Source organism: Lactuca virosa, chromosome 8, assembly GCF_052849685.1.
Source record: "Lactuca virosa cultivar CGN04683 chromosome 8, Lactuca_virosa_CGN04683_v6, whole genome shotgun sequence".
In the NCBI taxonomy this organism is placed as follows: domain Eukaryota; kingdom Viridiplantae; phylum Streptophyta; class Magnoliopsida; order Asterales; family Asteraceae; genus Lactuca; species Lactuca virosa.
Genome location: NC_136433.1, coordinates 265,785,865 through 265,800,271, shown reverse-complemented (window position 1 = coordinate 265,800,271; position 14,407 = coordinate 265,785,865). Strand labels below are relative to the sequence as shown.

Genomic DNA, 14,407 nt, shown 5'->3' with positions numbered 1-14,407 from the left:
CAAAATTTTCATTCTAATTACATTAAATTAATAACATCAAAATAAAAATTAAAATAAAATTAATATAAATTATAATTTTACATATTTATTTAAATAAATGATTAAAATTTATATAACTAAAAAATCTCTTAATTAATAATTTATTTAAAATAATTAATTAATAAATTTGAGTTTTTACTATAAAAATTTAATTAATTTTGTAACAATGGTTTGCACGGGTTATAAACTAGTTTAATATGTAAATGTGGTTAGGATTATTATTGAAATAACTATCAAGGTATAGGGATCAAGTTTGAAATTTTCAATTAAAAGCCCATGAATTTGAAACCCTTAGTTTACGTCCGTTTCTTTCTCTTCCGTCCGTTTCATCGTTTGAGTTGCTGGAGGTCGATTAAAAGGGCCGTCACGCACTTTCTCTTGGGCTATTTCACCATCGACATTTACCAGAGAGAGAGAGAGGGAGGGAGTCGACGAGAGACAGCGACGGGAAGAAGGTGAGTACGAGGGAGAGAAACAAGGGGGAGTACGGTCTTGCTTCTGGGTTTTTGTCCGTGATTTTTGCTGGTAAGCTCTTGACCTTCATTACATGTAATTTTCTGCTTCCGTTTTGCGATCTTGCTGCCAAAAAGACTCCATAGTGACAATCCTCAACAACCATGATTAGCTCCATAGTAATACCCTGTTCTTGCATAATGTTTGTGATGTCCAAATCCCAAAAGACTTTTCCCTCACGATGCCCTTTTTTTCTGACTAAGTCATGACATCCGGTGGGGTTGATACCTCGTGCATTCGACTCAATGTTGCCTTACTTTTCTGTCAAACTATAATTATTTTTCCTTCCCTTATCTTGAACTATTGCCGCCTAATTAGTCTTAATTAGCCCTGAGATACCATGCATGAAATAAACAATTGCGCTGTACAATTTTCCTTGGTATATTAATAAAATATCATGCCATGCTTGGACCGGTGATCCCCGATGATACCATTGATGCCATTAAGTATCTTTATCCTTGCTAATTGCCGGAAATTAATGGACTATGATAATTGATACCCCTAAATACTACATGTAAATCATGAGCCCATATTATTGATAATATCTAATTTGATTTAAATGTTTAACGTTGATTTGAAAGTAATAAACAATCATCAAAAGAGCAGTTGACAAGGTCTTGAGTCAACTTCAAAGGAAAGTACTCAAGCACTCTCGATGAGCAGTTGGTTACAATTTGTAGCCTTGCATCATCATGCATATTGGATTAATTATTTTAGTGATGAATAATAGTTTGAATTAATTACCTTAGGTATAATATATTAAAAGCTGTAGGGATCTAAAATTTATAAATTTTGGATGTTTACAATTACCACCCTCACTAACACATGCGAAAACTTGGCAGTATATATGTTGACAGTTAATTATTTAAAAAGCATAAGTGGTAAGCAATTAAGAAATTCTTATTTACGATCTTATAACTCTTACTTGCACAATTTTAGATTGTAAATTTTGTAGTAAAGTTATAAAGGAGATTAACAAGATGAAAACGTTATTAGTTGGCTATCACGTTTTATTATAAGTTTTTTTATTAATTAATATTAGTTATACAAACTAATAATATGCAAACATGAGTATAATTACATGTATTTATGTTTAGGTTCTCGGCGACTTAACGAGATTATGAGGTGACGTCTAGGGCAACCCTATATATTGAAAAGTTAAGGTGAGTCGATAGACTTTTCATAAACTTTGTACATAGTCGAAAACTACTTTCCGGAACAGGTTCAATTGGTCAAATTAGGATATTGTTAATTGTTGACTATGCCAATATGTGCAATATGAGATATTTTACTGTTTTCCCTTTTTGTGACAATTATATGCTTTTGAAATTTGGTTGGTCTTGGTACTTGATACGATTATTTGCAGCTATAATATGCTATACGAAATGCTTGATTATGATCTTGTTGAGTATCTTCTTGGTATACATGTTATGAATCTTGATTATGATCATACAAATCTTGCATTCTTGTACTTGTTTTACGTTAGATTATGCAGGGTTACGCGTAGAGGGCAAGGGTAGAACCTAGCACTTAGCTTGAAACCCTATCCAGATACCTTGGACTCTGGTTGGTTGAAAAATACCTTCTAGGAAAAGAGCTTAAGCCATTTATGAGTTGCTCGATTTTTCTAGATGCTCGTACGACACATGGTACCCGTACACGGTGTTTATTGACTGGAGTGGTGTTGGACATTTGAACGAGGCTTGTATAAACATTATGTAGGTGTTCGGAGGTGTCGGATGGATGCCACCGCTTGTACCAACACCAGAACAACATCACGATGTACTTGTACATTGCATAGTCGGAATAGTGAAAGTGGAGTCTTGGTGGGTCGTTGTGACGGGTGGGATTCGCGAACCACCTAAAGCATTTGGTTGGCCAAGCACACAAGTAGCAAACAGGTTTTTTCCTTTGGAGATAGGTATTACTACGAGACTACCTATGCCTATATGATTATGATACATTCCTTTGATATGACGATATATGATTATGATATGATTGTGCATGAAATATGATCGATGTTACACAAATGAATGAAATGTGAATGGATGATACAATATTGAAAGATTGAATGATATGTGAGAGATGATTAATTAATGATTGATATGTTAAATTTGTTTATATGATTATAACTTGAATGATTGACCCGTTAGGGGATTGTATGTTTTCCCTTTGATTGTGTACAAACTCCTACTCACGAAGCATTTGCTGACACTTGTTTCTTTGCTTTGTGCCTTTATGATTGGTACAGGTAGCTTAGGAGCTTGGCTTGGTGAGATGGGGTCATATTTTGGTAGTTTATCCTTAGAATAACGATGCCAGTTGGACACGTTATTTACTTTTTGATACTTATGCTTCCACTATAATAAAATATTTTTTTGATAATTTGGTTTTGAATTGAACGTAACGTTGTGGTTTAAAATGTTTTTGATATAAACAATGTTTACAATCTTCTGTTGTATTTTCCGTTCAAAGATTTTAAAAATAAATGAAAAAATTGAGTAAAAATCATGACGTTACAGATATGGATCCATCAAGTGCCATTCTATTGTTTTCAAGAATGTCTCTTATGTAAAAGGTCTTTAGCATAATCTCATTTCAATGAGCCAACTGTGTGATACTAGCTATGAAGTCCTCTTAAACAAGAGAGAAGGAAAGGTTGTTGCTCAAAAGAATGTCACTGTTCTAAATGCAAACCGACAGAATGACATTTGTGTTTTGGATATGTTTTCTGTTGAGAACTCTCGTTGTCATTGCTTTTTCTATCGTGCTTAGTCTCATCTAAATTGGCTATGGCACAAGAGGCTATCACACTTGAATTTCAAGAACATATCGAAGATCTTAGGTAGATGTGGCAATTGATGACACGACACAACAAAAATACATGAAACAAAAAGAAATTGGGATGAAACTGAAATTCAAATTCGTGTTCGTGTCATGTTCATGTCAAGTGTAAAAACACAATGTGGTGTCGTGTCGTGTCGTGTTCAAAATTTGACACGAAATTGACACGATTTAGCATTTTTATGTCGTGTTTTTTCATGTTTGTCATGTTATATATGATTAAGTATTAATTAAATAACCTAATTTTTAATTTATTTTATCTTTGTCGTGTCATGTTATGTTTGTCGTTTTTTAATCGGTTCGTTTTCGTGTTAGTTAAAAATAAACTGGACATCATGTCGTGTCGTGTTCGTGTTACATAAACATTGTCGTGTCGTGTCATGCCAGACAAAAACACGACACGATGGCCCGATTTGCCACCCCTAATCTCAGGGGATCAGCTTGTAAAAGGAATTCCTAAAATGCAGTTTTGTCAAGGATAAGCTATGCTCAACGTGTGAAAAGGGAAAGAAACCTAAGTGTTTCTTCAAACCAAAGTCCCGCTCTCCTATTATCAAACCTCTTCATCTTCTTCACATGGATCTTTTTGGACCAGTTCATGTTAAGTCAAGAGCTGGGAAGAAATACACTCTCGTCATTGTGGATGAATTCTCAAAGTTTATGTGGGGTAGTCTTTTTTAAGAAAGAAGAGTCATGCTACTGATGAAATCATTTCTCTCATCAAGCAATGAGAAGTTCTCTATGATCACAAAGTAAGACAGTTACGTAGTGATCATGGAACTGAATTTAAAAACTTCTTCCTAGAATGCTTTTGCTCAATCTCAGAAATTTCTCAGAATTTCACTAATTTTAGAAATCCCCAACAAAATGGTATCGCGGAGAGAAGAAACAAAACTCTCATCGAAACTAGAAGAACTATGGTTGTTGAAGTTGGTCTTCCTTTGTCATTTTGGGCTGAAGCTATCAATACAATGTGTTATACCCAAAATTGATCCATCATTGTTAAGCATCATGGGGAAACTGCTTATGAGCTACTAAAGGGCAGAAAATCGGACATCTCTTATTCTCATGTGTTTGGGTATGTTTGTTACATCATGAATCAAATAGATCAGCGCTCGAAGTTTGAAACTAAAGCTGATGAAGGAGTGTTCCTAGGTTCAAGTGTATCCAAGGCTTTCAGGGTATTCAATCTTTCTACATAAACTATTGAAGAAACAACTCATTTCACTTTCGATGAAGACTCATTCATTCATGATCGAGTTGATCATCCCTCATCAATTATGAATGAACTTACTTACAATCCTTCAGACACTGTTCCTGATTTCTTGCCAAATGATACTGAGCTTTTGTTCCCAATGTTGATCAAATCATTAGGTCACAACCTATCTCTGAAGATCAGTCTGTCATCCCTGAAGAAGCTGAACCATTCAATTAGGAAGACTCCGCTCAAAGTAATACGAGTGAAAGTTGTAATTCAAGAATTCTTCGAGATCATCCTAAATCTCAAATCATTAGAGATGTAAATTATGGAATTCTCACTCGTAGCAAAGTTAGCAGCAACATCTACATGCTTGTAAAATCTATCCGAATGATTGAACCAAAGAATGTCGCTGATTTGTTGAAAGAAAATGACTACATCAAGGCTATGTAATATGAGATGAATGAATTTGAACGTCATCGTGTGTGGATTCTGGTTCCCAAGCCTCAAAGAAAGACTAACATTAGCACTCGCTCGGTATTCAGGAAAAAAATGGATGAATATGGGATTGTAATAAGAAATAAAGCTAGACTTGTGGCTCCAGGTTTCTGTCAGCTGGAAGGGTTATACTATAATGAAACATTTTCTCATGTTGCTAGACTTTGCTTGTTTCCTGCCTTTCCTTCTTTCAAGAACTTCAAAGTCTATCAAATGGACGTCAAGACTGCCTTCTTACATGGAGATATTCAAGAAGAAGTTTTTTTAAAACAAGCACTAGGGTTTGAAAGTGAAGAGTTTCCAAATCATGTGTATCGTCTTGATAAAACTATCTATGGTTTAAAGCATGCACCTAGAGCAGGTTATGGCACATTGGCGAGCTACCTTATTGCAAGTGGATACAAACAACGAAATATTGACAACACTTTTTTCATCAAGCATTCAGGATCTTACATCATTCTTCCTCAAGTATATGTCGATGATATTATTTTTGGATCCACTGATGAAAAGCTAAGTTTAGAATTCGCGGAGATAATGGCCAAGAAGTTCGAGATGAGCATGATGGGTGAACTAACCTTCTTTTTGGGTTTGCAGGTTAAACAACTGACTGATGGAGTTTTTGCTTGTCGAGCTAAATATATTACATATATACTGAAGAAGTATGGTTTCTATGATTGTAAGCCGACAAAGACCATGATGTCCTCATCAGCGTCTATTGGTGCTGATCCAAATGGCGTTGATGTCAATGCAACTCTGTATCAAGGAATGATAAGCTCTTTTCTCTATCTTATTGCGAGTCACCCTGACATTATGTTTGCTACTATACTATGTGCTCGTTATCAAGCCAGTCCCAAGGAATCTCTTCTTCTTGCTGTAAAAAGGATTTTTCGATATTTAATGCATATACCCAATCTTGGGGTTATGGTATCTTAGTGATTTTGATTTCAAGCTGTTGGGATACACTGACTCCGATCATGGTGGTTGTGGCATTGATCGTAAAAGTACTTCAGGAGGAGCTCAAACACTAGGAGATAGACTGGTAAGCTGGTCCAGCAAAAAGCAGACATCAGTGGTCTATTCTACCCCTGAAGCTGAATATGTAGCCGTTGGAAGGTGTTGTGCTCAGATCCTATGGATTCAAAATTAGCTCTTAGATTATGGTCTAAACTTCTCGAAGACTCCCATCTGCTGTGACAACACCAGTGCCATTCAGATGATACAAAATCCAGTGCAGCATTCCAAGACCAAGCACATTGACATCTGACATCATTTCATTAGGGATATAGTTCAGAAGGGAAAAGTGAAGTTGTTCTACATTCCATCCACTGATCACCTGGCTAACATTTTCACAAAGGCATTGGACGAGAAGACTTTAAACAAATTGATTGCAGATCTTGGAATGTTTTCAATGACTTAATTGTTTTCTAACTGTTTTGATATAACATTGCTTCTGCTTGCTTTATAGATAACTCAACTTATAGTATTTACAAGCATTTTCTTTTCGCTATTATTCATCTTTCAAGACTATCTAAGAATTTTTTGCATCTCCTTCCTTTAGAATTTGTAAGAACTAGAGCCATCCATAAAGATCTTAATGCTCTTGGTATTGAGAAAAAGAGTGGCATAATGTTCTCTTATTCTTCTGAATACCCTCTTTCTCATCAACTCACTGTTATGGATGCAAAGAGCAACCATCAATGTTGTAAGTCTTGTTTTCATCTACTCACTCATAATCCGATAAAACCTCGAATGCCCTCGTGTTGATCTTGAGGGCACGATGGTTTCATGGATTTGAGCTAGTTAACTAGCTGGTTACAAAGACTGTCTTCTGCTCCTCTTTGATCCTGATGAACATGAAGCTTGGAATCTATCTGGAACATCTCAATGATAAATGTCTTCATCATTCTTAGTTTATAATGAGTTGTATATGTGTTTATCGTTGATTATGCTTTCTTTTATAGCCAGACTTGAAGGGTAAATATTTTGAAAAATGGAAGTACATTTATGGCCATTCAATTCAAAAGATTTGATGAATCAAGTCTTTATCATCCTTCTGAGAAAGCTGCAAAAATATCGCTTTTTGAATATTTCCTTGTTTGATTAACTCTCTTGTTTGTATTCTTATATTATTTATTATTTTCTACATTTTTTAAAGGATCTGACGGTGGCAATCCCAAGAGAAGTATGCAAGACAAATCATCATCCCTAGAAGCATGCTGCTGTATGCGACTAAATCTCTCTAAGTCTCTCATCAGTGAGACCATCTGTTGAGAACATTGAGTCACCCCTCACGCTGATTGTTTAGCACTGTCTAAACTTACTAAGTGAGATTTCCTGGTTCAAATATAAAAAAATTGATAGAAAGGCTTGGGTGTTTATTCTTAGTTAACTATTCCACATGACTCTATCCCGGGAAGCATGCTTGCCGTATGCATCAAGTCTCATGTTTTGCTGCAACATTGAGCATAACCCAACGGCTTATCCTGACTGCATAGTCATCAACGTAAGAGATACATGTCTGGTCCTTAAACGACAATGGGTTTTTCATGTCCCTGACTTCCTAGACTGAGGTATGACATGGTACTATTATGAATTGACGGTAAATCTTTGATCCTAGACTGCAACTAAACTTTGTGATGCAAGGATCAAAAACATTTCTTGTTGATGAGTTATACTTGTTAATGATTCACGTTGATTCCACCTCAGCATGACTGAAACAATCCATTCTTTCCTTTATCTCCTTAATAAAACTTAACGATTCACTGTGATATACCACACACTGATAAAACTTTGAAACTATGTGTCGATGGTTAGTCTAGTTACTGTAGGATATCACACGCACCAACCCATTCTTGCCCTTATATTCTTCTTTATAGCTTTATGATTCAGCGTAATGTACCATACGCTGATGAGAGCTTGCCAAATCTATGCCGATGGTTAAGCTAAAACACCACAGCTTATCACACGCATCATACCACTCTTGGCTTTCTTCTAATAAAAATGATTAATGAGTCAGCGTATGAAACCACACGCTGATGAAATCTCACAATACTATGTCAGTGAATGATAGTTTAAGCCCATACTATCAGGAGACATCTCAATTTTACTAGACTGGAAGCTGTCGATGTAAAAATGGGGGATAATCTTGCTACTGATCTAAGAAAATCAAAATTTATCTTATGATCTGATGTCAAGCTGACATGCTGTCATGATCATCTCTTCATTCATCCGCTGGGACCCATACATACTGCCTCCACTGCTTGACAATCATAAATGGAAAGTCATTCATATTCTAAGGGGGAGCATTTGTTAAAGCTAAAGAATTTAAAATTTTAATTCTTACTCTCAGGGGGGAGCACGAGCTAAAGAATTCATTAAAGATTAGTTTTGACATCATCAGATAAGGGAGATTGTAAGGTCACACCTAACGATCTGATGAGTCAAACACTCTACATGCTCTCTGTCAGCGTCAACGTCTACATCACCACTAGCGCCAACGTATCAAGTCCATCAGCGTCAGCAAGTAGTATAGTTATTCTAAGTAATCTTTTGTATATTAGGTAATGATATAGATAAGTATAGAATAGATAGCAGATTTGATATTCTTGTGATGAGGATCGGTTCTTAGTATAGATTAGATGCAATCCATTCAATCAAGGGATATTCTTGTATAGATTAGTATATAATCAACATTAGGGTTAACCTTAATGTGGAGTTCATCGTGGTGACCATATTTGTGACAAACTGTCTTCTTGGTGAAGACAAACCCTTTCTTGGCGAAAGACAATTTGGAGAACTCCTTGTGTTACTTTCTTTCTATTCTTTGTTTGCTTAGATTACTTTGCTTTTGTTCTTTTTACTTGAAGTGTATCCGATTAATACAAACCTTCAAGTGATAACTCATTAAGAGTAATCGATGCTCAACCAATAAATATATGGCATGCTAATACTTTCATTAGAAACTACTAGCAATGCCCTTTAAAATAAATCACATAGAAACACAAGCTATGAAACTCATCAATAGTTGTCAAATTCAATTAATAACTTATAACATGTTAAACTCAATGGGTGTTTTAGGTTACATAAAACTTAATTAGACAGCATAAACAACATAAAATCTAATTATCGGCACATGTAACCTAGAAATATGTATATTTTCTCATTATAGAAAAATACCATTAAAACAATCCTAAACCCTAGCTATAATCGAAATTCATAGATAATATCAAATACCTTTAGTGTTATAATTGTATGTAGCACTCTTGAATCCTCATATTTGCTTAAGAAAGCTAGTACCAAAAGTATGACTGTCTCTAATGACTCACACCCAAACCCTAGATATCCTATAATGAACTTGAGGAGAGATGAGGGAAGGGGGAATTTTTGCTCTAGTTTCATAAGGGAACAAGTGGTAGAAAATCCTCGGTATAGGCCTCTATTTATGATTGCAAGTTATCAGGGACAAATCCTTATTTGAATATTAAAATATTCAGATTTAATTACATATCTCTATCAACTAACGGAGGCTTCCAGGACACTTTTGGAGGGGCCTCAAAAATATCCATCATAAGAAGGTTCTGGAGTCTCTCCGTTGCTTAACTGTTGAATAATTGTAATCCAACTCTTGTACCTTTAATTAATTCTAGTTAACCCAATATTAGTTTCCATTTAATTCTGATTAATTCTAAATTAATTGTTATCAATCTCTAATTAATTTATTAACCATATAATAAATTAATAAATCATTTCCCCTCTTTTCTAATAGCATTCCTAACTATTTCATGTTTTGAGGGCAACCCAAAAGGGAATTTGCTTTTATTCATAAGAATATACCAATTTATTTGTGACATTAGACACCTTAATCTAATAGTCTTCCACATGTATAAATCATCAACTATAATTGCAAGTACAGTCCCCGAATAACTAGTAACATGTGCTTTCCAAAGCCATTGCCAAACTCTAAATCATATCAAACGATGACCCTAAGATAAGTGATCAACTATTCCTTCATTCTAGAAGATATCATATGGATACGATACATGGTTATAAATCAATCTCATAGCCCAAGATTCTGTTTCTCAATTTCCGATTCATGCTGACCTTATTAGACTACAAATTGAACACATAAATTTAGTTCAGGCTGGGCCTCGCACTATAATGTTAACATCAAATCACCGAGCCCCAAAGAAATCACTTTCCCTTTAATAGGAGAAAGAAATGAATAAACTTTGAATACATAATTATAACCTTTACTCATCATGCCATACATGGAACTACGATTTATAACATCGAGTTACATATGTGTTTGTGTAATACCAATGCATAACAGAATTACAAAATATAACTATGTATCTCTGCTTGAAGAATAAAATATATTATTGTTTTAGAATTACTTGTGATTGAGTCCATGAAGTAATCTCTAAGTGCGAGTTTAACTAATACTTAAAATCCCTATTTAATCATTCATGAGTATAGCAACAATCTTTATGCCAAGTCCAATCACCATTGACAATCTACTAAAACTCCATGACAGTCTTAAAGCATCACTTCCTAAAAGTATGACTGACTATGATAATTCAAATAAATTAATACTCGGGAAGTAAACATGTAAAATGAAACACATGAATAAATAATTGAAGAAGGTAGTACACTTACTCATAAATAAATCGCTATTATTTAATCACCAAAATAATTAAAATTAATTATTTTGTTATATTGTTTCAAACTATCAACTAACTACAAAAACTAACATCATCTCTTAATCCTATGCTCCAAGCATGCTCGATGTGGTTGGACTTGCTCAACGTCTTCGTAAAAGGATCAGTTGGGGTATCCTTTAATGATACTCGACTCACCACGAGGTCTTCATATTCTACTCTATGCCATACATAATGGTATTTTCTTAAAATATGCCTTGACATCCCATGATCGTTTGGTTCTTTTGTTAAAGCAACCACACCTTCATTGGTGCAGAAAATTTCCATGGGTTCTTGGATTGATGGAACAACTTTGAGATCACCAATGAAATTATTTAGCCATGTTGCTTCCTTAATCGCCTCGCTTGTTGTGATGTACTCTGACTCACAAGTAGAATCAACCATCGTTTTCTGCTTGGAACTCTTCCAAGTTACCGCTTCACCATTCAAAAGGAATACATAGCCAGATTGTAAGCAAAAGTTATCTCTATCTATTTGAAAGCTTGCATCACTATTGCCACTCACTCTTAACTCGTCTTTGCCACCAAGAACTAAAACCAATTCTTTGGTTCTCCATAAATACTTAAGAATGTTCTTAACTGATATCAAATGGCAGGGCCGACCTAATACATGGACGAGTTGGGCGGAAGCCTAGGGCATCAAAGATGAGGGGCATAAGTTTAGCCCAAAAATGTTAATGTTGTAAGTATTCTATTGGCCCGAATCAGTTCGGCATCTACCGATCAATTGTGTTGCTTCTTCCCTATGACCCCTAAGTGTGGTTCTCGGCTTCTCAATTGTCGCTTAGAAAGTCGAAAGTTCAGGATGTAGAAGACGATGGTGTGACATCCCCATGTTCACGGCCAGAAAAGACCGATTTGTTTATGCTTTATTTTGAAAATCAAAGTATCTTTTAAGGAAATATGTTGCGGAATTTGTTCCCAGAAAAACATGATAAATACGTTATCAAAGCATTTCCGAAGAAATGTATTTTATTCATTCTAAAACATTGGGATGTCATCATCAATACAGAAACATAAGCATAAACAGACCTTACATTCATTTATACTAGTGATCTACATCTCCTTAATCTCTCAGTGTAAAGTGGCTTCATATCGACACCTGTGATACACATAAAATTAAGTGGGTCAGGTTGGGAAACCTGGTGAGCACATAGGGTTATCAACCCACAATAATATAATTGTTATGTTTAAACATCAAACAATCAACCCAATTACCCATCCCCATTATCTTCTTTACTCTTAAGGGTCTACCCTAAGAATCATCTATCCTGCATTCGTTCATTCCGAAGTCCATTGCTTCCAGGGTTTATATCACAGCCACTAAGTCCATAGCTGCCAATGCTCGTTCGTAAAGCACTAATTCCATAGCTGCTAAAGTTCATTCATCGGGTACTAAATCCATAGCTACCAGTGTTTATCTAATAGGCACTAAGTCCATAGCTACCAACGTTTATCTAACAGGTACTAAGTCCATAACTATCAGTGTTGATCCAATAGGCACTAAGTCCATAGCTGCCGATGTTATTTATTAGGCACTAAGTCTACAACTGCCAATGTTCACTCATATCATCTTTCATCTCTCATCATTCATTTACCCATGTTTTACCCAACATATTCATAGATATAAAATACATATATAGTTTAAATTATTTAAAACATGTATAAAATCCTTCATCCAGCATAGATAACAAGTATACAAGTATATGCACACATAGCACATAATTTATATAAAATACTTCATATCTATGTGTAAGATGAAAGTAACTATGCACTCACTTTTTAAAGTGATGATTCCAAACTCGGGCATCGCTTCGCTTTTAACGATTCTATCTTCCATCGACGAAACCTAGCATTATTATCGCTATGTTTTAGTCTAATTTTTATTGTGACTAATTATTAGTCTAGATTCATCATTAAGTCAAAGTCTACTTCATGATCTATCAAGTAATGAACAACCAGGTAGGATCATATCGGTGGTAGGGTCCATTTGGTATACAAAGTATACTATTTGGAAATCCCACTTTAAACACCTCACTAAATAACAGCCTAGACATTATCCCCGTAAATAGATCAATCAGTATAACAACTTTGAATCACTGATAAATTTTATTTATAGGTTCATAATAACAATACTATATTTAAGCTATACTTAAAGTAGGGTAAGCATATCTTACCTACGAGGGGATTTGGCTAGGAGTCGGGCTCTGCAGGGGCAGAACTTCTGAGCCTTCAGGCGCTCCGGGACTCGCCTCTAGCACTAAGAAGTTGCTAGGGAAAGGAAGAGAGGTTTGGGGGTAATGGGAGAGAAAGAATGGTTTTGGTCTGAGTTTTGGCGGTGATTTACGCCTCTATTTATATGCTGTCTGGGCCGATTCACGTCGTGAAAAAGGGTGCTCACGTTGTGAGCCTTGCGTAGACTCCAAGGCGAAGTCTGGTGCTGACACGTGGCGCCGGACACAGGTAAAACAGTCAATCTTTAAAAATTCATAACGTTTGCATACGAACTCCGTTTTTGACGTTCTTTATATCCACGCATAGGTAAAGCCAAGGTCTACAACTTTCCTTTTGACTCCATCGGCTAATTCTCGGTCAATTTTAAATTTAACAGTATGGGAAGATTACACTGTTAAATGACTGCGCAAAATTCATAACTTCTACATACGGACTCCGTTTTCGTCTGTCTTTTTATCGTTGAGCTCCTATTAATGAGATCTTCAATTCTCATTTAGGTTGCGTTGACTAAAAATGGATCGATCTAAAATTCGAATTCCGGGTTGTGCACTGCTATGCCAAATCTTAGAAAAATCATAACTTCCTCATACAAAGTCAGATTTGGGCGTTCTTTTCATGCACGCTCTTGGTTTAACATATTCTACAACTTTAATTTAGATCTATAAGGCTAAAAAATAGTTTATCAAAAATTCAGTTTTTACGTTACGCGGTGTCATGCCGGTTTTGCCGTAAAACTTTGACGGGCCATAACTTCTTCGTTATAACTCGGATTTCGGCGTTCTTTATATGTACGGAACCCTTTTGACATATTCTATAACTTGGTTAAGATTATTCATTCTAAATAATCTTCCATAAAAAATTCATATATTCACGCTTATTATCTCCAAATTGATTAGCCCGAATCTGTTGGCGTTATAGATGGGTCTATTAGTTTTTGCAATCATCAATTGGTCAAGAGACTCTTATACTGATACTCTCCCAATTTCTATCAAATCAATTATAGAAGAAAGAACCATTGTTTTTCTAAGCTCTCCTCCCTCGTCTATCAATTCTATTCGAGACCACAAGAAGAACTTTTCTAGATACCCTATGCTTTCCCAATTTCTATGACTTTATTGATATCTATCCTTGGCTTATGTAGCTCTGATTACTGATTTCAAACTTATGTTAAAATCGATGATGAAAAATTTAAGAATTTCCATTATTACATATTTTTTGAAATTATAAATTTCGTAACTTCTGATTCCTAATAGTTTGCATCATGATTGTGGAACAACATTGAGGTGTGACATAATTTTTGACTCGGTGACAATCTAAATTTCCAATAGTTCTAAAAATGCGAATTTCTAACTTCTGATTTATGA

At 35.3% G+C, this 14,407-nt stretch overlaps 1 long non-coding RNA gene across 1 annotated transcript; it reads left to right on the top strand.

Moving 5' to 3' along the window:
- The first annotated feature begins 372 nt into the window (after window positions 1–372).
- LOC145129344 (uncharacterized) lies at window positions 373–2,880 on the top strand. The gene is made up of 3 exons (XR_013717460.1): window positions 373–564; window positions 1,650–1,715; window positions 2,804–2,880. It is a non-coding gene; the product is annotated as an uncharacterized LOC145129344 (long non-coding RNA).
- Window positions 2,881–14,407: the final 11,527 nt, after the last annotated feature.